Source organism: Chiloscyllium plagiosum, unplaced genomic scaffold (genome assembly GCF_037043375.1).
Source record: "Chiloscyllium plagiosum isolate Xiang-an unplaced genomic scaffold, Cpla_swu_hap1 HiC_scaffold_11, whole genome shotgun sequence".
In the NCBI taxonomy this organism is placed as follows: Eukaryota; Metazoa; Chordata; class Chondrichthyes; order Orectolobiformes; family Hemiscylliidae; genus Chiloscyllium; species Chiloscyllium plagiosum.
Window position 1 is genome coordinate 50,064,608 of NW_028270149.1, and position 26,559 is coordinate 50,091,166.

At 40.6% G+C, this 26,559-nt stretch overlaps 1 protein-coding gene across 2 annotated transcripts in view; it reads left to right on the forward strand.

Moving 5' to 3' along the window:
• LOC122557236 (putative E3 ubiquitin-protein ligase MID2) overlaps nt 1-26,559 on the forward strand; it is a 401,669-nt gene that overhangs the window by 130,723 nt on the left and 244,387 nt on the right. The window contains exon 1 of one of the 2 annotated variants that reach the window (XM_043704700.2): nt 19,046-19,272. The exons of the other annotated variant lie outside the window; for it this stretch is intronic. The gene's annotated coding sequence lies outside the window, so the exon portion shown is untranslated. Of the gene's footprint in view, nt 1-19,045; nt 19,273-26,559 lie in introns of those variants that run through there. 2 annotated transcript variants of the gene reach the window in all.

A 26,559-nucleotide genomic window follows, 5' to 3' on the forward strand; every position in this document is an offset into this window, starting at 1 on the left:
CAGTGGAGTGCCACAAGGATCGGTACTGGATCCACTACTTTTCGTCATTTATATAAATGGTTTGGATGCGAACATAAGAGGTATAGTTAGTAAGTTTGCAGATGACAACAAAATTGGAGGTCTAGTGGACAGCGAAGAAGGTTAACTCAGAGTATAACAACATCTTGATCAGATGGGCCAATGGGCTGATAAGTGTCAGATGGAGTTTAATTCCGATTTTGAGAAAGCAAATCTTAGCAGGACTTATACACTTTATGGTAAAGTCCTATGGAATGTTGCTGAACAAAGAGACCTTGGAATGCAGGTTCAAAGCTCCTTGAAAGAGGAGTCGCAGGTTGATAGGATAGTGAAGAAGGTATTTGGTATGCTTTCCTTTATTGGCCAGAGTAAAGAGTACAGGCGTTGGGAGGTCATGTTGCAGCTGTACAGGACATTGGGTAGGCCACTGTTGGAATATTGTGTGCAATTCTGGTCTCCTTCCTATCAGAAAGATGTTGTGAAATTTTAAAGGGTTCAGAAAATATTTACAAGGATGTAGCCAGAGTTGGAGGATTTGAGCTACAGGGAGAGGCTGAACAGGCTGGGGCTGTTGTCTCTGGAACGTCGGAGGCTGAGGGGGTGACCTTATAGAGGTTTACAAAATTATGAGATATGGATAGGATAAATAGACAAAGTCTTTTCCATGGGGTTGGGGAGTCCAGAACTAGAGGGCATAGGTTTAGGGTGAGAGGGGAAAGATATAAAAGAGACCTAAGGGGCAGCTTTTTCACGCAGAGAATGGTACGTGTATGGAATGAGTTGCCAGAGGAAGTGGTGGAGGCAGATACAATTGTAACATTTAAAAGGCATTTGGATGTGTATATGAATAGGACGGGTTTGGAGGGATATGGGCCGGGTGCTGGCAGGTGGGACTAGATTGTGTTGGGATATCTGGTTGGCATGGACGGGTTGGACTGAAGGTCTGTTTCCATGCTGTACCTCTCTATTACTCTATGATGGCCTAGTGGTATTAATGCTAGATTGTTAATCTCAAGAATCAGGTTCTGGGGGCCTGAGTTTGAATCAGACCATGACAAATGGTAGAATTTTAATTTAATTAAGAAATCTGGAACTAAGAGTCTAATGATGACCATGAAGCCATTTTCAATTGACAGAAAAACCCATCTGGTTCACTCATGTTCTTTCGGGAAGGAAACTACCATTCTTACATGGTGTGGCCTACACATGACTCAAGCCTTACAGCAATGTGGTTAACCTTTACCTGCCCTCTGTGTAATTAACGATGAGCAGTAAATCCTGGCCTTGCCAGTAAACCTGCATCCCATGAATAAATCAAATAAAACTCATACAAGGTTCACAAACCAGAGTGCACTGATTTTCTGTAATTTGCAAAACAGTATGAGAGTTGAGAAATATATTTTTCACGCAGTGACTAGTTAAAGTTTGGTATGCACTGCCTGGATGTGTGGTGGAGGCAGGTTCAAATGGAAATGTTCAAGTGGGTATTGGATGACTATTTGGATAGAAATAACAAACGAAATCATGTGCAATGAAAAGACAGAAGTTTGGCAGTAGGCAATAGCAGTCATTTGAAGAGCTATTGCAGGCACAATGGTCCAAATTGCCTCCTTCTGTATTGTAGCCCTTTATGTTTCTGTCAACACATCCCAGGAGGATGATGCAGTGAGAAAGTCAATCAAAACTGCAAAGCTTCACCTGATAGACCAGTGCATGATGTCTTTTAATCACTGGATACTTAAAGAAGAAGAAAAAAAATCACTGGATACTTGAAGTAACTGTTCCATCTATGGAGTTAAAAACTACATAACTGAAATAATGTCCAGCTTTATTACACCACTGCAACTTTTGTAAAGAAGTGAGCCATTTCCAGAAAATGTGCAAGGATCAAAAACAAAGGTTAAACCTGAGAATTAATTAAAGCAGAAAGTGAAAATCTATGTGTTCTGAAAGTTCATAAGTTTACTGCCTGTCTCCAGCTATGCATAACCTGTAATTTTACTACTGCACTGGAAAATTGAACTTTTAAGTAGTAAGTGATGAAGTCTTATGCAATTTCCTATGTTCCCTTTTATATTTTAAAGATACTTCTTGAGATGGGACTCAATAAGTATCATTCTTACCACTTAATCATTGCCAGAGAACTCTTTAGAATGGCTTTGCCTTCTCCCATCCTTGTACCATTACCTCAGAGATTCCTAGACATCTGTCCTTATACAACCATGATTACTCGTTCAGATATTGTTAGATGGAGAGTTAATCAAAAACAGGATGTAGGGAGTGTTATTGAATCGATAAGGGCAGGGAATGTGGTCTGCAGGATGACTGAATTAGGTAGAATGAGAAATTCCAGTTTTCTGGCCATGGCTGAGATGCAGAAATAAAGCCAGCATCATGTTTGCACCATGGCAAATGTTATTCTGGCCTGTGGCAAGTTTATTTTGATATATTCATCAATGTGAAGTGCTTTGAATAAAGGCCTACCTCAAGATAAAGTGAACTCATGGCACCCAATTGAGAAGCTATTTAAAGGTGACATGCACAAGTTAAGTGAGTGCCTATGTTGAACTTTGTGAGGCAAGACAGTAGGTGTGGAAAGTTGCTGTTTGGGTGTAACAATGCACAGTGATGGAAGTGAGGGTGTGAAGAGCTTGGTGCTTGTGTAATGCAGGTTCTGGGGGTATCTCAGAGCCCCATTACCAGGCCCGGGGCTCTAAGGAGCCCACTGAGCCCAATGGAGTGGGCTTGCTGTGCTCTCATTGGGGTCAGGCCAGAGGTTTTTCTGCCTAGGGTCCACACCAGGAGCAGCACTATGCCTCAAGCTTTCTGTCCCTGGCCGTGATTGCAAGGACATGCAATGGAGGGAAAGTTCTAGTGCCTTGATATTAGGATTTAAGATGACAGGACAAGGTTCAGCAATAACAGAGGGTAGAGTGAAAGTGAAGTTAGGGGCAAATGTGACATTGATACAATGAGGGCAGAAGGATCAGGATCAGGTTTTGAATGTAACATAGACTATCATTTTAGTCAATCTCATATTTTCTGAATATAATTTTATTGAAGTGGGAAGTAAGTCATTTTGGCTAGGTAGAGTTTATATTGTGCACACTTGACCAATTAGCTAAATAGACGAGAACAACAGATGAACATACTCTGACAGGTATGTCAGCCTTTGTTTACACAGTGCAATTATTGCCATTAGTATAGGTCTCTTTCACGTGATATTCCTGCAACATCTAAAACAGGGGGAAAGAATGTGAAGAAGGAACATTTATGCTGTCCAATGTCAGAAACTGCAAGGCCAACACCAAGAAGGCCCAGAGAGAAATACTGGATGCAGACATCAGGGAATGCATCTGTGAAGGCAGACACTGGTTTCTTCAATACATCCAGAGGCAAGAACAAATTACCTCTAGATGTCAGACCGGCAATGCCTAGAATAGAATGGAGAATCGACCTTTGATTCACACACAGTCATTAGTGTGTTCTAATAATGAAGACATCTGAGAAGTATGTAACCATTCATTTAACAAGTGTCTTTTCCAATTATTCTTGTTCGATACCATCGTTAAAGTGGTTAGAATGTAACTGTACTATACAGCACAGTAAAGTGAGTCAATATTATCTGAAGTGCATAGATGAAGCAAGCACTGAACATATTCCACAGAACAATTATGACAGAAACAACAATTCACAAGAAAGTTTAGAAACAAATGTACAAAAGTACAACTCATCACATTCAGCTCTAATGCCCTATCCCCTTTCAAGCCATCACATTGTGAGAAAAGTAGACCACATCACAAACATTACATTTGATACTACAACTGGTCCCAGTCATTCTCAATAGTGTTAAATGATTACAGAAATAAGTTATATGTACACATTATAACAAGTGAGGCAGCAATAGAAAAATTACCCATGCAAATTTCTTTTTATAGTTTTTTTTAATCTAGGTGTAATCCCAACAACAGCAGTTGAGATGAAGGATGCCTTGTTACTTGCCTTGTTACAAATGCCTTATTACTTTGGATGACGGTGGTCAGCATCCTTTTTAGTACAGAGTCTTGAGCTTTCAAATATTACTGAGGACTCCTGCACTTATTCAGAGGTGTCTTTCTCAGCTTTCTTTGCTCAAATTGTTGGGGTCAATGTTGGAAAGGATGAGGAGACACTACTAACACTGGGGTTGTTCTGAGATGGAAGGCCTGGGACAGCTGGCATACACACCTCCTTAATCTAATGTACAATGTCACCTCCCAATCTCCCTGAGAAGAAGCAGCTCCTGGAGAAAGCTCAAGGAGCTTCTCCACCTCGAATGTGCTAACACTGAGTTTGTAGCTAGAGCAATGTTTGAAGAGGTTCTCTTCTTCATGGACAAAGGCTTGTGCTTAAATGCCTGAGACGTGGGAGAACTCACGGATTGTAAGGCCTCCTGCAGACTCCATGCAAAGCTGTTCATAACCCCTGGAATCTCTGACATAGTTTCCCAACCTCTTCAGCACATCCAAAGGGATTCTTATGGCTGCTCCAGCTTCTTTACCAAAGAATTGGAGCCATTAGGCATCTCCTGTGGCCACAACCTTGTCCTTGGCTGGTGATAACTTCTAATGAAGAACAAAACAGATTTAGATTTTACATTTAGGATCATCTTACACTTTGAGCATATCTTCACATCCATCATGTTACCATTGTGACCACCAGAGTAATTACCGCTAGGGAAATGATTGCTGGGCCTTTTACTGAGATATTTGTATAATCGACAGTCATAGGTGAGGTGCTGGAAGACTGGAGGTTGGCTAACATGGTGCCACTGTTTAAGAAAGGTGGTAAGGACAAGCCAGTGAGCCTGACGTCGTAGTGGGCAAGTTATTGGAGGGAATCCTGAGGAACAGGATGTACATGTATTTGGAAAGGCAAGGACTGATTAGGGATAGCCAACATGGCTTTGGGCATGGGAAATCATGTGTCACAAACTTGATTGCATTTTTTGAAGAAGTAACAAACAGGATTGATGAGGGCAGACTGGTGGACGCGATCGATATGGAGTTCAGTAAGGCGTTTGACAAGGTTTCCCACAGGAGACTGGTTAGCAAGGTTAGATCTCATTGAATACAGGGAGAACTAGCCATTTGGATACAGAACTGGCTCAAAGGTAGAAGACAGAGGGTGGTGGTGGAGGGTTGTTTTTCAGACTGGAGGCCTGTGACCAGTGGAGTGCCACAAGGATCGGTGCTGGGCCCTCTACGTTTTGTCATTTACATAAATGATTTGGATGCGAGCATTAGAGATACAGTTAGTCAGTTTGCAGGTGACACCAAAATTTGAGGTGTAGTGGACAGCGAAGTGGGTTACCTCAGATTACAACAGGTTCTGGACCAGATGGGCCAATGGGCTGAGAAGTGGCAGATGGAGTTTAATTCAGATAAATGCAAGGTGCTGCATTTTGGGAAAGCAAATCTTAACAAGACTTATACACTTAATGGTAAGATCCTAGGGAGTGTTGCTGAACAAAGAGACTTTGGAGTACAGGTTCATAGCTCCTTGAAAGTAGAGTCACAGGTAGATAGGGTAGTGAAGAAGGTGTTTAGTATGCTTTCCTTTATTGGAGAGTATTGAGTGCAGGAGTTTGGAGGTCATGTTGCGGCTGTACAGGACATTTGGTTAGGCCACTGTCAGAAAGATGTTGTGAAACTTTAAAGGGTTCAGAAAAGATTTACAAGGATGTTGCCAGGGTTGGAGGATTTGAGCTATAAGGAGAGGTTGACTAGGCAAGGACTGTTTTCCCTGGAGCATCAGAGGCTGAGGGGTGACCTTATAGAGGTTTACAAAATGATGAGGGGCATGGATAGGATAAATAGAGAAACTCTTTTCCCAGGGTTGGGTGAGTCCAGAACTAAAGGGCATAGGTTTACGGTAAAAGGGGAAAGATACAAAAGAGACCTTAAGGGGCAGCTTTTTCATGCAGAGGGTGGTGTGTGTATGGAATGAGCTGCCAGAGGAAGTGGTGGAGGCTAGTACAATCACAACATTTAAAGGCATCTGGATAGGTATATAACTCTGAAGGGTTTGGAGGGATATGGGCCGGGTGCTGGTGGGTGGGACTAGATTGCCTTCGGATATCTGGTCAGCATGGACATGCTGTACATCTCTATGACTCTATGATTTTTCCTCCTTACTCCTGTTCAGTCCAGCCTCATCACTTGTGATTAATCATGCTACCTTTTCACCAGTGAACTTCATTGCCTCCCCCTTGGCTATTGAGAGGAGCGTGGAGTCAGGAATGTCTCCTCCTGTGCAGGTCTTCACATGAGTATTCAATTGTCCTGCATGACAAAAGACACAGTTAGTGACACATCAAGTAACACCCAACTCCCTTGTCAGTTTACATCCCCATCACAGGTACAGTCCTGCCATTGAAATGTTGTGTGCAAGCACACACAAAAGACAAGCTTCCACGTACTTTGGCCTCAGTTGCTAAGTGATACTAAAGCTATTCACACATTCACTCACTGGCATCACAGCCCACTTACATATATACACAATTGGTAACCACACGGGAAGGTTACAGTTAAGGATGCAACATGACTCTTGCTCTCGCAGAGTGGAACAAACCATTGGCCTGTTCCCTGTACTCCATCCAGCTTTGTCACAGGAATCTTCAATGACATCTCCAGAAAAGAACACCTACTGCTGCTCCTGGGCCTGGAAAACAATGTGACGGGATGCATCACGGAATTGTGTGACTGCTTTTATTCAACCATCATGTAGCTTGCTCAAGAAATGGAGAGTCCTCTTAGTGCTTCTAACACTGAGCTTTGCCAATCGCTAAACTGATCATATTTTCCATTAATGCTAATGTTACTGCGAAATTTAATAATAATCACATAGGGAAGGATAAAGAGAGATAAGACAGATGGGGTGCATGTTGGCAATGACTGGCTGTTGACAAAATCCCAGGTGACATCAGTTTTTGCACACACACAAAGGACCCAGTTCAACCTCATCACTACGTCTCTCAATATAATCAGAATTCTTGTCCTATATTCAATATTTAACAAGAAGAGATTTTCTCCAAATACCTATTGACCAGACTAAATCTATTTTATTCAGTCTTTGCGACACACTATGTTCTCTATCAACACTGACTTCAGTTACACGTCTTAGCAATTATGTTACAACCAGACCCCCAGGTGAGGTTCCCCCATTTGTTAAGTTCCAGACAGGAATGCCCAACATTATTAAGCCCTTGGGTGATGAAGGACCAACTAACTCCTCATTGTTAATCATCAGCCTCCTTGGTTGGTCACCTAAAGGTTAATTTAAAATCAAATTGCTTCCCTTGTGGATCACTTTCTCCCAGGGGCAAACATAAGTTTAAAAGGAGCCAATTTAATCAGGCTTTCTTGAGTAAACAAAGAATTAGGTCATAAATGATTAAGTGCAAGAAGAATTATTAATGCAATTCACATACATACAGATTAAGAACAAAACGTGATTCCAAAAGTCTAAAAGTTAAAACAATCACATTTACGGATCATTCTCTGAATTAGATTAGATTACATTACAGTATGGAAACAGGCCCTTCGGCCCAACAAGTCCACACCGACCCGCCGAAGCGCAACCCACCCATACCCCTACATTTACCCCTATACCTAACACTACGGGCAATTTAGCATGGCCAATTCACCTGACCTGCACATCTTTGGACTGTGGGAGGAAACCGGAGCACCCGGAGGAAACCCACGCAGACACGGGGAGAACGTGCAAACTCCACACAGTCAGTCGCCTGAGTCGGGAATTGAACCCGGATCTCTGGCGCTGCGAGGCAGCAGTGCTAACCACTGTGCCACCGTGCCGCCCACACGTTCATAGTTTGAACATTATGGCCATTTGGTGGAGGTTACCAGTAAGATTGGTTTTGTTGGCTAAACAGATGGTTTCACAATCCTTAGTTTTGTAGATTGGTTGAGATTCTGTAGCTCTGTTTTCATGATTTAAAAATACTCATTTTTTAATTCCTCCATTTAGGGTGAAAGAGTGCCTTTCTATTGTCCTATTTTCCATTTTTCAATTGAATTTAGCGTTCAGAGTGAGATGTGGTCTTTGCCTGTGGTACGGGGTGACGAGGAGATAGTTATAGAGTCATAGAGATGTATAGCACGGAAACAGACCCTTCGGTCCAACTCATCCATGCTGACCAGATATCCCAAATCAATCTAGTCCCATCTGCCAGCAGCCAGCCCATATCCCTCAAAACTCTTCCTATTCATATACCCATCCAGTTGCCTTTTAAATGTTGCAATTGTACCAGCCTCCACAACTTCCTCTGGCAGCTCATTCCACTCACACACCATCCTCTGCATGAAAATGTTGCCCCTTAGGTCCCTTTTATATCTTTCCCCTCTCACTCTAAACCTATGTCTTTTAGTTCTGGACTCCCCCACCTCAGGGAAAAGAGCTTGCCTATTTACCCTATCCATGCCCCTCATGATTTTATAAATCTCTATGAGGTCACCCCTTAGCCTCCAACACTCCAGTGAAAACAACCCCAGCCTATTCAGCCTCTCTCTGTAGCTCAAATCCTCCAACCCTGGCAATGTCCTTATGAATCTTTTCTAAACCTTTTAAACTTTCACAACATCCTGCCGATAGGAAGGAGACCAGAATTGCATGCAATATTCCAAAAGTGGCCTAACCAATGTCCTGTACAGCCGCAACATGACCTCCCAACTTCAGTACTCAATACTCTGACCAATAAAGGAAAGCATATCAAATGCCTTCTTCACTATCCTGTCTACCTGCAACTCTACTTTCAAGGAGCCATGAGCCTGCACTCCAAGGTCTCTTTGTTCAGCAACACTCCCTAGGACCTTACATTAAGTGTATAAGTTCTGCTAACATTTGCTTTTCCAAAATGCAGCACCTCGCATTTATCTGAATTAAACTCCATCTGCCACTCCTCAGCCCATTGGCCCATCTGATCAAGATTCCATTGTAATCCAAGGTAACCTTCGTTGCTGTCCACTACACCCCTAATTTTGGTGTCATTTACAAACTTACTAACTATATCTCTTATGCTCACATTCAAATCATTTGTATAAATGATTAAAAGTAGTAGACTCAGCATCAATCCTTGTGGTCTCCAGTCTGAAAAATAACCCTCCATCATCATGCTCTGTCTTCTACCTTTAAGCCAGTTCTATGACCTTCACAATACACTAACACTTCTATATATAGGCATAAAAATGTTTAGACGCACGATTACACTTCAATAAAGATTAAATTGCTTTTAAACCCCTGTCCTTTTGTATTCTTTGCAAAACACATTTTTGTTTGTAGTTTGGGCCAGATTCTGAAGGAGAGAGTCTTATATTGCACAGAGGATCATCAATCCCTCATAATCTCTGCAGTCACAAGAGATCTATAGACCAATTTGTTTTGACTTTCTCCCACCCCTCCCCCACTTTGAAGGGTCATTGTTGAAATTCCCTTCACATTCATTGTTGTGACATTCTATTGTTCTCTCTCCAAACAGCCACTAAATTTACATCCGCACCCATTTGTGTCTGTATCAGCCTCTTGTAGAGAACACATTTGGAATTATAAATTTGAAATGATCACAGCACTGTGAGGTTTTAATCTGTGGTCATGACAACTGTTTTGGATTGCCCCAGGCTCTTTACAACACTGGTGTCAATTTCGTCCCTGAAATGTACTTTGTACCACAGATCCATGCTATCAATAAGGCTACATATTTATACTTCTCTAACACTTGCTGACTCCATCCTTGCAACAGTTTCTCTGCTCTTGGGTGGAAAGAGGTCCCTTGCTTGAAGACATTCACTTCCTCATCGAGGGTCCTGACATCAACAGAAAGATAAGCCCCATAGATTTGCCTCTAATTGGTCAGCAGATGTGGGGCTTTTAATCCAAGGAATGCCCAATGCTGGTCAGTTAACTGTAGGTATTTAGTTCCTCAAAGGAGATTCCTACCAGCTCTTCAGCCAGTGGGTTGAACTCTGTCACAAATATTAAGTTCCAGCTGATGTAGCTGTTACATTATTATGGCTGCAAAATTGACTTTGAATGTAGCAGAGGCATTTGCTGCAGAAATATTTCCACTTCCATCTGAGACTACTGTGAATTCTGGCCCGTTTTGTAAAAGAGAAACCAACCACCAGCGATCAAGAAATATACACATGCTCACTTTATATTATTTTTTGTTGCCATAATTTCCGAATAGCCAAGCAAGGCTAGCTATCAAGAAAAAAAAAAGTTTGTTTAACAAGAAAAATGTCAGCCAGATATAGAAGTGGTAGAATTCTGTGATAGGTGCTACGATATCTCGAGGTGCCAGAAGAATGTCTTGAGCTGGATCTCAGTGCCTCCAGATTCAGCAATGTTATCTAGTTCAATTTTCAATGTTGCTATTAAAGTCAGTCTGTTGTCAGCAGTAATACTGTCATGGCAATGCGCCATGAAACTAGTTGATCAATAATGGAAATGCAGTGAGAGTAGTTAATCAATAATGGAAATGCAGTGAGACTAGTTGATCCTTCAGTTTACATCAGTTTTATTTTGATGGGAAGATGTACAGAGAAATCAATCTTTACATTTTAATTTTATAGGCTTATAAACTGCTTAAATACACATTGTTAAGACATTATTAACTTGACATTTGTATCCTCTTCATATTGATAATTTGAAAATATAACTGGATAAAAAGAATTAAATTTGCATTGCAATTATTATAAGTTAAAAAAGAACTACTGTGGGACAAAAAAGTGTATCTATTTTGTGGCTAGTTTCAATGCTCTCATAGAAAATAAGAGAAGAATACTGGGTAGAACCTTGTTGAGACAACAGGGGTCTTGCTCACAAGACATCCTTATGGTCTCTTTTCAGGAGGTCCTGCTGAACCACAAGTCAATCAGGTAGGAGTGGGCCAGTGAAGGGAATTTCATTCAAATGAGGACCCTGGAAGAGTAAGTCTCACCTTCTGAAAGTTGTTGGCCAGTTAGAGCCTGCTAGCTCTTTTACTAAACACTGCCATGGTGGAGGCCAAGACTGCTGCTGGAAAGACAGGGATCAGAATCAAGGAATGACCCAGGCCACAGGTAAGTAATGTTGGGGGGGCACTTCGTCAGCTTTGAATTATGGGAAGAGGGGTATAAATGCTTCAGTAACAAAAGAAGAGATTTGGCTATCAGCAGCACTCTCTTCATGTTGAGTCTTTTGATTGAGTGACCCCTACACTAACCCCCACCCCCAAATCACTACCACTCTGGCAAATCACAAGTCGGCTGCATCAATTTATGTGGTATGCACACTGTACATTGACAGTCTGACCATGGACCTTCTCATCCCTGACTTAATCCTACTTGTGGTGGGAAGACAGTTTGGTTTAGGTACACCATCAGCTTGTCTAGTTACATTCTCTTCCCACCTTTAAGCACTTCTGAAGAAGGGTTACACCCGAAATGTTGACTTCTCCACCTCCTGATTCTGCTTGGCTTGCTGTGTTCTTCCAACCTCCTGCTTGTCTACGTCATGAGACAGAGGCAGAATATTCCATAAAATGTCTCTGCTGACTGCTCATTTACCACATTGTTAAATGAATGGTACTGGTATCAATCACTATCTGACCTCCTGTTGCAGCTGCTGAAGGCCTTTTATGGAACAAAATAATTCCAGATGTCTGTCCTAAACTGGCTGTTTACTGCCCTGAATTTTGGCCACTTGTTTTGGCTTAAGGATCCCTATTTAATAATGTATATGACCAATCATTCCCTATGGAAAAAGCTGGCTAAAAATAGATGATTTCATTTTAACATTTTTTTCCTCAATTTTGCTAATGACCTCATTAAGAAACTGGATAGCAGGATTACTGAGAATGTGAAGGAGTCAAATTAGCATCTATACTGATGAAAGAATCACCTTAGATTAATTACTTTGCCTCTTCAGATATTAATCCTGCTCTCTCATGCTGTCAGAATGAAGGCTTCCTGCCAGCCTATTCCCTGAGATGACAAACATGTTGAACAAAGAAAACTTTACAGACATTGGATTAATTTAATAGAGTGAAACAAAGAATTGTTATGTTTGATAAGAAATCTACGAATATTTAATTATAGATGCTGGTGTCAAAACTCGCCCTTTAAAAAAGGTCCTATTGACAAGATATTGATTTTGTTTTAAGAAAAAGAGGCTATTAAGAAGCCTTCGTGACAAGATTGCCCCTGAGAATGAAACTCATCATTTAAATATCCAATTTGTTGCTGAGCAGCAATTTGACTTCATTCCTATTGATTAAAACTGTTATTTCAAAATCTCAAATGGAAAGGGTTGGGCAGGTGCATTTTTCTGAAGTGTTCCTCAATTGAAAGAGAAAGGTTCAGTGCCTCGTGGAAGACATTGAAACCGGACGGGCTTACTGTCTTCCAGATAAAGTAGTCTAAACTACTTTCTGTGTGCACACAATATGCATGATAATTTAAATTACGTTAAAATACATTTCTTGCGGATGTCTACAGAGCTTTACCTCTCTCTCGCTGGACAAAAAAAAATCAGACTGACAATTACTTGAAATGTTCTCATATTTTAAAAAAAACTACTGTATGTTTATAGATCTATTTTAGGATATCTTAACTTGATGATGGTGAATTCCTCCATGTAATTTTGGGATTACAGCTGCCCCAAAGTATCATCATCCCGAATGTAAACTCAGTTTATTAGAAACCAGCCTGTGACCCACAAGCTCTGACCTTTCAGCTCTGGGGGCCTGAGAAACCCAAACCTGCAGAGAATTATTTGTTTCTCATTGACTAGTTTCACTTGTATAAATGTCATAGACTTGTTATTGCTGTTATTCCACGCTAAACAAATCAATTGACGTTTTATTAAAGTCTTCATGACTAAAAGCATGAGCCAACTCTGTTTCCATTGCATATTTTTGTCTGTTAAATGGGGGAGTATATTTTTAATCATTAGCGATTATGAAGTTTAGTGTGAGTACAAAAGCTTCATTCGTTTAAGCAGGAATGGAAACAACACCATTTAAGCGTTATTGACTCTTCTCAGAAGGACTGTGTACTTTCTCCTGCACCCCACCCCCGGGATTCACTTTACCTCCCTTGCGCTCAGAATTCCCCGACTTTAACTATAACAGTACGATTATTCTCGTGGGCGCCTTATTTAAGAATACGAAAGAAAATGATTTACTTAATGAGTTCCACTCAGGGGTCCGATTGGTGAGATTCACCTGAATCCCCAGGCTTGCTATGTGACATGGACAGTCCTTTCTGCTGGCAAACTCACATGCAATGGTGGTGGGAGGTAAAGACCGGCAGCTATATCGCTGCTGCTCTAATGCCATGGGAACAACTGGACATTTGGTATGACAATGCACCCCTACAAGTGCTCAGAAATCTGAGCTCCCAAGCTTCAGCGAGATATTTAGAGTCATGGAATCATAGAGATGTACAGCATGGAAACAGACCCTTCGGTCCAACCCATCTATGCCGACTAGATATCCCAACTCAATCTAGTCCCACCTGCCAGCATCTGGTCCATATTCCTCCAAACCCTTCCTATTCATATACCCATCCAAATGCCTCTTAAATGTTGCAATTGTACCAGCCTCCACCACATCCTCTAGCAGCTCATTCCATACATGTACCACCCTCTGCATGAAAACATTGCCCCTTAGGTCTCTTTTATATCTTTCCCCTCTCACCCTGTAAATCTAATCTAATCTAAACTAATCTAAACCTATGCCCTCTCGTTCTGGACTCCCCGACCCCAAGGAAAAGACTTTGCCTACTTATCCTATCCATGCTCCTCATAATTTTGTAAACCTCTATAAGGTCACCCCTCAGCCTCCGATGCTCCAGGGAAAACAGCCCCATAATATTGAAGTTGCTCAAGATGTTAGATAACAGGCACCAAGCACCTCTAATAGGATAGATATAAAAGTAATGGAAATAGACAGCATAACTTAGTTGAGATATTAGAAGGATTGGCTGTTGCAAAGAAAGGTATGACAAGGTACACAGTTGCTGTCCGACCTGCTGGGCTTTGTCAGCTGTTTCTGGTCCAGATTTACAGCTTCTGGAGTTCTATTGGTTTTTACTTTCTCACTGGACCTGAGAAGGATAAGCAATGGCCTGATTATCATAATTCTTTAATTGTGAAGACCTTAAAGTAAGAAGGGACATATTTCCCTTTGCTGGTTAGACAGTAACATTAGAATACAAATTAAGGTAATTACAAAAGTGACTAGAGGTTGGGGCTTTACACAGAGGATGGTTAGAATGTGGAATTCTGTGCAACAAAGCTTTGTCAAAGAGGTGCTCAGAAATTAATTGAAAGGAAATAAATTGTTTCTTGAAACATTGTAAGTGAATGGGATAACCGCTCATGCGGGGAAAAATACAAATGCAGTACCAATGAGCTGACTGGTCTTCTTCTGTATTGTAATTCTCGATAATTTTGTGATTATTATATCCTAAATCAAAACGCATACCTCTTTCGGCTGAATTTTCAGGGTTTTCTTTGAAAAAGTGTAAGTTTTGTAAAGTTTTCTGGAGAGTTTCTCCCCATGCACTTTACTAATCTCACCTCATTAGCCAACAATTTTGCCCTTGTGGTGCCATTCTTACCCTATTCACACTCCATTCTACGATGGGCCACTACTAGAATATTCTGGAATGCACCAGCTTCCCTGGTACCATTGGCAATATTACAAGGCTGTTGTGCAGCCAGACAAGCACTGTCTGTTTACAGCTGCACTGCATGGTTCCTGATGTTTGCCCAGGAAATGGCAGTTAGGGAAAAATGCTGTCCTGCTTTGTGGGTCATCACCCTGGTCTGAGTCAATGCAGTCTCAACTGGTTGGAGGAATGCACTGTATGAAGAAGGTTAATGACCTTCTCCACTCCTCCAGCACTCTTCCACTCCTCCATTATCTCTTCTCCAACATCTCAAGGTTGGTCTTCTATGAAGAATATGTTCTGTGAGTTGACTGAGGTCAGCTGACAATATGACAAGCTTCCTGGCTTTTGACTGTGGTAAACATATGACATTACAGCAGCACTGTGAGTCTGCTATTTCTGGGTGAAGGGCAAGGTCCAAAAAAGGTTAGGCAAGACAGTGCAAGGTAGGGATACTTTGAGCATCAGGTAAGTTTGATGTAAGTCAAGTCTAACAGATGTAGTCTGATCCACGCCATGAACTGGGTACGTGTTCATGAACACAAAGTGTCCTATCTGCAGAACTACATCCAATGTTGTTGTTAGACCCTGAGGTGCAGAAGTGTCCTTTAAGTGGTTTGAAGGTCGATCATGAGGGCTGGTAGCAGCTGGTACCTGTTGGATGCCTGTGAACATGGGGTGATTATGGTCGGTGCCCATGGAGTGTACCTTGAAATGCTGCTGTTTGCTGTTCAACATGGAAGTCCTTTGGAGCAAGTGGTGAGCTGAAATCAGCAGGTATCTGCTCTAATTTCCATGTCAAGAATTGTTGATATCCAGATTGTACCAAGTCCAGCAAGCAATGGACAGTTGCTTATTAATGAGGTGAGTTAGTCATAATGATAGAGATGTACAGCATGGAAACAGACCCTTTGGTCCAACCCGTCCATGCCAACCAGATATCCCAACCCAATCTAGTCCCACCTCCCAGCACCTGGCCCATATCCCTCCAAACCCTTCCTATTCATTATACACATCCAAATGCCTTTTAAATGTTGCAATTGTACCAGCCTCCACCACTTCCTATGGCAGCTCATTCCATACATGTACCACTCTCTGTGTGAAAAAGTTGCTCCTTAGGTCTCTTTTATATCTTTCTCCTCTCACCCTAAGCCTATGCCCTCTAGTTCTGGACTCCCCGATCCCAGGGAAGAGACGTTGTCTATTTATCCTACCCATGCCCCTCATAATTTTGTAAACTTCTATAAGGTCCCCCCTCAACCTCTGACGCTCCAGGGAAAACAGCCGCAGCCTTTTCAGCCTCTCCCTATAGCTCAAATCCTCCAACCCTGGTAACATCCTGTAAATCTTTTCTGAACCCTTTCAAGTTTCACAACATCTTTCCTCTAGGAGTTCTGGAGTTAATATGGCTGTTTACAAACAATAATCCTCCCTATGGACAACTCACCACTGCCTTGTGAGATTCTCATCCCCGTGCCTGAAATTTGGTTCAAAGATGAAGCAAATTGTTCCTGATGTTGAGACAGACCTTTGTGGACTTCTTGTGTGATTCTACTACATTTCACACTACAAGCTGACATTGTTCATGATACTGATCCTTGAGTTTGCAAGTTGCAATGTGCAGAATTTAATTGGAATATGGACTTAAATAGTGTCAAAATTCGCAGTCAAAATAATAGTAAAGCTAATGGATGTCATGGTTATTTTTATGTAAATGAAACAGCAATATCAAGTGAGGAATTGATGTATTGTCAATTCCTAAAACTGCTGTCCAATATACATCTTTTCCATGTTAGCTGTGTAAAGGTGTCATCTTCTCCTCAGCTTCCCTTTTATCTGCATCTTCCTGGATTTTTCCATTAGTTGCTGTGTAAACTCAACACAGAAAATTAGGCCATGTTATTACAGCATAAACAGCATTATAAATGTTAATGAATATCAATTAAACTTTAAGCACTGAAAATGACTTATATAAGCATGGAATCTCATTCCTTCAGATTTTGAATAAATTGTGGATATTTTAAAAATGGCAAGTTTTAAATAAAGTGTTTGATTTCTGTTTCCTTTTCTCTCTTTCTCTTAATCCAATCCTTCTTTCCCTCTATTTCTCTTTCTGTACTTGATTTATTATTGATTTTTTTCTCCCACTTTACTGCATCCTCCACTCAGTCATTCATGTATTTATTTCTCAATTCTTAGATCTCATTGGAAAAGAGCATACATTATTGGTAGCCCTTTCAATCAGTTCCCAATGTCCATCTCCCTGGCTACACCGTTATCAGCTTGCACTTCCAGTAAAGTTCTAATCAAAACATTTCGAGGTGAAGATTAGGTCTAACTAATTTTCTGCTATTAAATGTCATGTTACATTGAATGTTGACCCGAAAAAAACAAATATATGCCTTAAAGACAAAAGCTTTGGTCACCCTATCTTGTTTCCAGTACTTTAATGATGAACATGAAAACATCTGCTATTCATGATTGTAGACTTCCAAGCAGGCCAGTAACATTAGAGATTGACAGTCATCACAATTTCACCCTGACATCTAATCTCTTTGCTATCTCTTTCTGGCAGTCATGAGATTCTGAGCATTCCACCAGTCTATATCCTTTGTAATCTCAGCCCTAGATATACAAGTACCATTTAACTCTGTGCAGCAAGATATCTCTTACTATATATTTATGAGTTACAGTTGCATTTGACTGTATTTATATTGGGATTTAGAAAATATGATTGAGTGGTGTGTGACCCTACATATTATCATCATTGAGGATTTTTTAAAAATCATAAACTTTAAAATAACAATGAATCTTACATCGCACCCCTCTCCAATTTCCCCCGCTAATCCCTTTTCCTCCTCCCTCTGCCTCATAGCCAATGGGTTAACTGGTAAGTGCACAAAATGAGTTAGAGCTGACAGAGGGATAGAGGGCCTGAAGGTCTCAGATTTAACAGCTAGCCTGAGCCAACTGAGCTGATCCCCTCTTAGATACTTCAAACAGCATTAACGGCCATGGGAAAGGAAACATTCCCTCAGTATTGTGCAGTTAAGTATGAGTGTAAGTATTAGGTTAACCTGCGACAAGTTTGATTGATACTTGTAATGGAAATAGAGCATGAAGAACATCCGAGGAGAAAGTGAGGACTGCAGAAGTTGGAGATCAGAGCCGAAGAGTGTGTGGTGCTGGAAAAGTACAGCAGGTCAGCAGCATCTGAGGAGCAGGAGAGTCGATCTTTCGAGCATAAGCTTGATGAAGAGCTTACGCTCAAACGCCAACTCTCCTGCTCCTCAGATGCTGCCTGACTTGCTGTACTTTTCCAGCACCACGCTCTTTGACTCATGAAGAATGTCCGATTGGTTAAACTATAGAAATGATGTGGAACTGTACTTGAAAGAGAGAGAGAATGATTTCCATTTATAGTTTGCCTTTCACAACCTCAGGAGGTCCCACTGCAATTTACAGACTCCAGTACTTTCAACATGTCGATATTGTTATAATTTGAGATTGAGCAGCCAACTCTCACGTAAACAAGATCATATTGGGACAATGACTGGATAATTTGTTTTCTGCTTGGCGATGGATCAGAGTTAAATGGGAAGAATTCTGCTTTTATTTGAAGTCATACTTTTTTGGATCTTTTATATCCACCTGAGAGGGGACACCAGAGCCTCTGTTAGCATCAAATAATTTGAAAGACAATACCTCTGACAGAACAGCACTCCCTCACCACTTCAGTGAAGTGTTAGCCTAGACTATATGCTTATGTTTCCGCTAAGAGGTTTCAGCCCATGACCTTTTTACTCAGCAGTGAGTGTGCCAGCTACAGTGAGTGAAAAAGGGCAACATGATCTGGAAGGGGCAATATATATATATATTTTTAAAACTTATTAAATTGAAAAAAGTAGATTTTGGTCCACTCCCCCACTTGACAATGCTCCAGCCGATTGCTTAAGGCAGTAGCATCTCCTTTATTAAAAAAGTGATTGCTAACAGTATAAAAATTGATTTCTTCTGAGACTACTAAAATGGATGCTCTGTGACCATATATAGCAGCAAGAGAATACCATTGTTTTCCACAACCCAGAGTGTTTCCAGACAGTTAGATTAATAGCACAAAGAATGTTGGTGCTTCCTACAGAGCTCGAACTAGGAAAAGGCAATCAGTAAAGGGTGGGAGGATATCCGTGGCCCAGCCAACTGCAGTGAAGCAGCATTTTAATTGATCCCAGCTGCTCGGGAGATGAAAATCATTCCAACAGCTTTAAATCACGTGCCCCCCGGGAAACTGGTCACTGAGCTTTGGGCTGTGTATCTTTGCTCCCGCCTTGCTATTTGCTGATAAGAATGGGAATGGGGTGGATGATACAATGAACTGAATGAGCGCAGTTTGAAAATCTCATGTACTGGGATACCGGAGCATAGTAAAGCAACTCGGTTTCTTTCATATTGCTGCCAGTTAGGCAGCTGAAGGGAAAGCGATACGAGGAGGGAGCGATAAACACAGACTGTTGGCAAAGAACGTGTTCACTGACGGAAGAAGGTAAGAGCTTTTTTTTAAAAAAAAGTAAAGAACAGAGAAACTTACAGCAGAATGGTGTATTGGTGATGAATTATTGTGTGGCCAGCTTTAATTAACTTTTTGTAAACTCTTCTTTTTGAGAAGTTTACTAAGGGGGCATATGGAAGCGTTAGTTCTGCATTTCCATAGCTTGGAATTCTGGAAAAAGTTAGTACCTTTTTTAAAAAAATGGAATTTCATACTGAGCCAATGTTAGGATTTGTCTTTCAGCAGTAGTGAAAGAAATTAAACCTGTGAGACAGGATGTTTTGAAGGGAAAGTTGTTAGATTCATTATTAAAATAGCATGGTATTAATTACAGATCTATATGAATGACTTTCTATAAACTTGTAGTCATTACAGTAGTACTTGGGCTACCAAAAAATTGTATACCCATAATTCTGATATTATCCTCTTTTCACTCAAAGGAGATAATTGAATCTGATGCAAAAATGCTTCAGAAATCACAGCATAAATTTTCTCTTTATACTTTCCCATCATTCCTCCCACTCAAAATGCTGTGTTTGGATTGTTGTCCTGATCCACTGATTTCAGCAGAGTTGTTTTCTATAGCTTGATGATTAGTGTTTTGAGTGACAGTGGGGGTTAATGATTACTTACCACCCTTAGTCAACCATAGCATTCCCTAGCCCTAAAACACATCCTGCAAACCTCTCATAAGCTGAGAAGTTATGATAAATCCATGTTCAATGGAGTGGATCAGATACAGCCACGACACCCTCACATTGAAAATTGCACCATTACTTATCAAGATTTATGCTTCAATGTCTAATAAATGAAAGGCTTTCATCATCCCTCTGACATTTTAAAGTATAAATGTAAAATCCATAGATACTTATGTTAACCATATGGCCCTTCGAAGCTGCTCTGAAACCACTAGGTTCCTGGCTGGTTATCTATCTCAACACTTTCCCACCTGTTTTCTTATTAACATCCCCCATCCCTTAAGTGGACAACATCTATGTCTTAGCTTTAAATGCATTCAATAATTCTTTGTCCACTGTGATAAATAATTCAAAATATTCATTACTATTCTGACTGAAGAGATTTGTTGTCATGCAGCCAAATAATTTGCTTGTTTTTCCTAAGACTGTCCTTTCAGTCAACTGCATGAACCTCCTGTATTTACCCTGTCAAGCACTTAAGAATTTTATGTATCAATTAGCATGTTCCTCATGATTTGTTTATCTATTAAATAGAATAACTAAGACCTCCTCCTGTATTTTCAACCCTGAGGTGGAAAAACCTTGTACCCAATCAAGCTTCCTACATTTTACATCCCATTGTACTTGCTACAAAGCAGGGAGGGTTATGATTTTGGGAGGTGAGAATCCTGGTAGATTTATAACTTGGATAACAACCCTCAAATTACACATCAGTCTTGGTGACATGCATATGTAATAGCAGTGAGATAGCATAGAGATGATGGTGGCACTTGCCCTAGTGGACCATGAGTTTACTGACCTTGCAGCATTGCTGAATGTCCCTTTTGATGCAAGACATGGCCACTGACTCATGCTACACTTCCTGTCTAGGCTGGCTCAGTCTGTTGTGGCTTCATTTGGCAGGCAGCAAAGGAGGAGACTTTATTGGCTTCCACCTGTGAAGTGGTGTGCAACTGAGCTTTAAATATGGGCCCAGAGCTTGCTTGGTCAGTCAGAAGGTCCCAGCGATGCTGCTCACCACTCTATTTCTCAACACTTCTGGTTGTATAATTAGGTGAGAATTTGAAAACTGCATCAAAGAACTTATTTTAGAGTATAACATGCTGGATATCATGAAACTCACCCACAACATTGTAAGTGTGAATGCAGTAAATTGTAAGCTTGGAGAAGAGTTGTTTGGAATTATTAAAGGAAAGGAATGGTCAATGGTATGACTGTTTGGCAGGTTTAATAGGTGTCCCAGTAAGATGGATGAACCTTTATTTGGTGTTTGAGATCCTGCTCCATGGAATTTTTACAGGACAGATTGGGCATTTAATTTGGGGTTAAAATGACTGCCTGCTATTAAGTGCTGACCTTTAAAGGCATGTATCTTGTGGAAACCCAAGGGATTTAGCGTAACTTGATTTGGATTAAAACGAATAAGCCTTGCACACTAACCCAGCAAGTAAACGTAGATGCAGTCTGCCTGACTGTAATATGAGGCTATAAGCATTCCAAATCTGGTTCTGTTTTCTCCTTTTCTGAAGCCAAGGCAGGGTGGAAACTAACCAGAAAAATGCTTCTTTCTAACACTAGTGAGGTGATAGAAGCGCAGCATGTCGTCATGATCAAGACTAGTAAATCCTTGAACAGAGGCCCAAACTTGCCTTGGGTGTTCAGGAGGAACATGTGTCTTTAAAAATAAAGACAAATTATGTATTTCTCACTCTGTTGCTGGCAGCTTTTCTCCAGTCAGAAAGCAAGTAGCAATTTCACTCCATCTTAGGTCACCATTTGGTCCATCAAATCCACACTAACTCTCTGAACCGCATCCCACCCAAAACAAGACCCCCATCCCTCTAACCCTGCATTTTCCATGGCTAATTCACCTGGCCTGCACATCCCTGATACTATAGGCAATTTGGCATAGCCAATCCACCTGACCATGTACATTTTATACTGTGGGAGGAAACCCATGTACATGTGGAGAATGTGCAAACTCCACACAATTGCCTGAGTGGGGAATTGAACCCAGATTGCTGGTGCTGAGGTGGTAGTGCTGACTGCTACTGCCCTCTGCTTCATGCAATAGCAATAAGACTTTGAATTTTTTTCCTCACTAACTCCACATTTGCATTACTGTACAAAAAGGATCAATGGAGCCCACATCTAACATATTGATCATGACATTAAGGCTATAATTAGATGAGGTTTTGAAATCTTAAGGATGTGCTCAACTCATTAATGAGTTTTCATCATTAATAGTGTGCTGAAGATGAAGGAAGTGAGGGATTGGAGTGGTAGGAAGTGTAGGAATCAGTGGGCTTGTATTTGGTTTTGGTTAATATCACCTGAAGACCAACCTGTATCTGTGCAGAAAGGCAGGTAATGTTTGACTCTATTGTTACTACACTGAAGAATTCTTCAGGGATGTCCCTGACTTGTGACAAACAAAAATCAAGGTTAATTTGGGAAGGAATTTAAGCAACTGAACTGCTTAAGAGCTCAGAAGTGATTGCTGGGACCCTTGCTTAGCTATTTGTATCACTGATTGCCACAGATGAGGTGCCAGAAGACCTGGAGGTTGGCTAAAGTGGTGCCATACTCGAGGATGGTGAGGAAAAAGCCAGGAACTAAGCACTGGTGAGCTTAACATCAGTGGTGGACAAGTTGTTGGAGGGAGTCCTGAAGGTCAGGATTTACATCTATTTGGAAAGACAAGGGCTGATTGATTTAAAGGTAGTCAACATGGCTTTGTATGGAAAGTAATGTCGCTAACTTGAGATTTTTGAAGTGGATTGAAGGCAATGCTGGATGTTGTCTGCATGGACTTCAGAAAGGTGTTTGGCAAGTTCATGTTAGACTAGTTAACAAGGTTAATTACATAGAATACAAGGAGAACTAACCATTTGGATACAAAGTTGGCTAGAAGGTAGGAGACTGTGGGTGGTGGAGACTTGTTTTTCAGACTGGAGGCCTGTGACTAGCAGTGCATTGCATGGGTTGGTGCTGTCTGATGCTTTTTTACCTCCCATTTGGATGTCAAAGTGGGATAATGTTAGTAAATCTGCAGCTAACACCAAAATTGCTTAAATGGGCAATGAAGGTTATTTCTCTGTACAAGAGACCCTTTATCAGATGGAGTTAAATTTAGATAAAGGAGGTGCTACTTTTGGTAGGGCAGGACTTAGACACCTTTTTAATGGTAGGGTCTCTTTCAGTATTGCTGAACAGAAACCAACTTTCATAATTCCTTGAAAGTGGAGTCGCAGATAGTGAAGGTATTTGGTATGCTTGCTTTTATATTGGTCAGTGCATTGTGTATAGGAGTTGGGGGTCATGTTGAGACTGTTCAGCTGTTGATTAGGCCACTTTTGGAATACTGTGTTCAATTCTAGTCTCCTATCAGAAGAATGTTGTGAAACTTGAAACAGTTCAGAAAAGATTTACAAGGATTTGAGCTATAGGGAGATGATGAATAGGCTGGGACTTTTTTTTTACCCCAGCATAGAGGCTGAGGAGTGACCTTTGAGGTTTAAAAATGAGGGGCATGGATAGGATAGACAGGTTGTCCCCCTGGGTGGGGGCCCTAAAACTAGAGGGCATAGATTTAGGGTGAGGGGGAAGATTTTAAAAGGACCTAACAGTAACCTTTTCATGCAAAGGGTGGTGAGTGTATGGAGTGAGCTGACAGGAAGTGGTAGAAGCTGGTACAACTGCAACATTTAAAAGGCATCTGGATGGTACATGAATAACTTATTTCAGCCCTCTAGAATCTACAATCTTTTACTTTAGCACTGTCTTTCAACTCCTAAATTAGCAGCCATGTTTTCTCAGCTTTACCTTCTCCAGATAAGGTAGGTTGGTTGAATTGTGAAATTTAAGTATTCCACAATTCAACAATCTCCCTCTATGTTGCTGGCTTTATGTTGAACAAAGGTTCTAAATTGTGTATGCCAAATATAAAATTCTGATATTTATCTTCCCCAGAGGATCCAATACTAAGATACTATTTTAATGTGTGCTCATTACTCATCCAGAGAAATGCACCCTTCTCCCAGGTGTTTCTGCAGCCTAATCTAGGGAACTTTGCAAATGCACTCCAATTAGTCACTCTAGCAAGTCTTTTTTTGCTAATTGACTTTGTTCAGTTTGTATGATACATTGTCTAAATGTTGTGCAATATCATAATTAGGATGCCTGAATTCTCCTAGTGTTTTCTGACTTTCTTTTTTCCTTAACTTCCATCCATACTGAATTTACTTCCAACCTATTGTGAGTAAAAATCTTTCCTGTTTCTATGCTTTGGCCCCCAGGTTTTGTTTGTTCTTGTAAGTACAGTATGGTAAGGTTAGATTAAACAGCACTCGGGTCAACTATCATGTTTTGCACTTCTAATGTAATTGCATACAAATTTATCTCAAGTTTAATAGACTTGCATACAAATCCTGTGGGTTTCTTTCAGCGGTTATATACATACTCTTGCTGGGCATTTTGTGCCATTCTTCAATCCACGTGAAAAGGAACTGTTCATCAACAGTTAAATTGTTCCATTCTAGTGCGGGTAGTTTGTACGTCATTCTAAATGACCATAAACTATTAATTAGATAATTAACCCTGCAAAAAGAGTTCCCAAAGTAGGGTCAGGATGTCCACAATGTTTATTATCCAGACTGGTGCCTGCAATAAGAATGTGTAGCAAACACCTGTCAGAAACCCTATATGAAGGGGGAGTAATATAGACCACTATGTTCAACCAGTCCTCTCAAAGTCCTTAGTGTCTCATCAGATCCAATGGAAAGTACACAAGTCTCAACTTTTGAGACCAGCACCTTGGCTGCAGTCACAGGTTGGTCTTGCTGGTCAGTATCCCCTTTGGAATAGGTGTCACTTCCTTCCTAACTCCCACGTGAAATTTGGCATGATTGGGGCCTTTTTTAAAAAGGTCCTGGGTTAATTTTCATAAACTTCACTCATTCACTGATCCAACATCTGTTGGAACTGTCAAACTTAATCCTTTTTTGTATTTTTGTTTGAAGGAGTAGTAGAGGAGTATGTCTGAGGCACCGGATGCTCAAGAATCTTCCATCTCTGAACACTGATTCCTTTCTTTCAACCTGGAATTGAGATTGCTCTGGTGTAGTACAGTCATCTGCTTGAGACTACACTTTAGAATGCTGACTCAATTTTAAATTATAGCCCATCTGCTTGTGACTGATTTTATTGATGGTGTTATTCTAATCGCTACTAGTTAGGCTTTTTTCAGTTTGCGGTGCAATGAGTCAAGACCACAATGAAGAGTTTCAATCAAATTGACAGATCATAACTTGTGAAGTAAACTTAATTGTGAAAATCCGTTTTCACTCAATTGACATACCTTAATATGGACAGTTTGAGTTCAAATCTCAAACACCACCTCCGTTGAGACAATTCAGCAGAGAAGCTAACCTAGATATTCAAAATGAACAGAATCAATGCAGATTTCCAATGCTTATATAAAAATTGGTATTTCTGTAAATTCAACCAACAGAAGTTGAGACTATTCTCTCTCGTAATAGTCTCTTCCAAGATAGCAAAATGTCTCAAGTTGATATTTATCCCAATAAATTGTTTCTTGAATCTAATTTGGAGTGTCATTGAGGTTGTCACCATTGGGAAGTCAAAGTAAACTTGCAGGTTTCCATTAAGATTGGATTAGAAAAGGGTTCTCATGCTCAATGATTCTGTCGGCCAGCCTAAGGAAAGCTGGCAAACTTGTACTGGATTTTCTGATGGTGTCTAGTATTTGAGGTCTGTCCCAAGTTCTATGTTAACTCTTAGATGTTGCTTGTCATTTTATTGTTTTTATCCTTTTGTCTGCTCAAACAACTGTGTAAATGCAGACTTCCTGGCATCTCTCCTCCTGATCCTGGTTGAATGCTGAAGTATGTTCATTATCTAAGAGTTGCTCACCCTGGAGAGGTCAGTGAGTGAATATATGAAATCAATGATGCTGAAACAAGTAGCAAGGAAACTTTTTTATAGATATTTTTATTAGAAATTTAACATTTTTACAAGTTTACAAAAATAAACAAAACTCTCAGATATAAACATTGATATACAATTAGCTCAAATATACAATAGCCAAAATTTAACAAAAAAACAAAACACAAAAACCAAAAAAGGGAAAAACCAAACAAAACTCAACTATCTACTAATCTAACCTACAACTAACCAGAGTGTATATTTGAGTCTCTTACATGCTAGGAATGTGTTAGCATCAGATGTAATAAAACCTGTATTCGTGCGGGATTCCTCCCCCGAGGGGCCCCGGAACAGCCAGGTTTGTAATCTCAATTAAATAAAAGCCCTTGTTAGGATAGCCGAAATATCTGTATTTATGTAATTCAAAAAGGGCTGCCATATTTAATAAAAATTCGGTCTTTCAGTGCACCATATTTGTAAGGAAGTCAAGGGGAATACATTCCATAATTAGTCTGTGCCAATTTGAAAGTCCAAGGGGGCCCTCCGCCACCCAGTTCACCAAAATATTTTTCCTTGCACAGAAAGAATAGAAAATAGTCTCTTCCCATGTGTCCAGGGAGGGAAAGTTTGAAAAGCC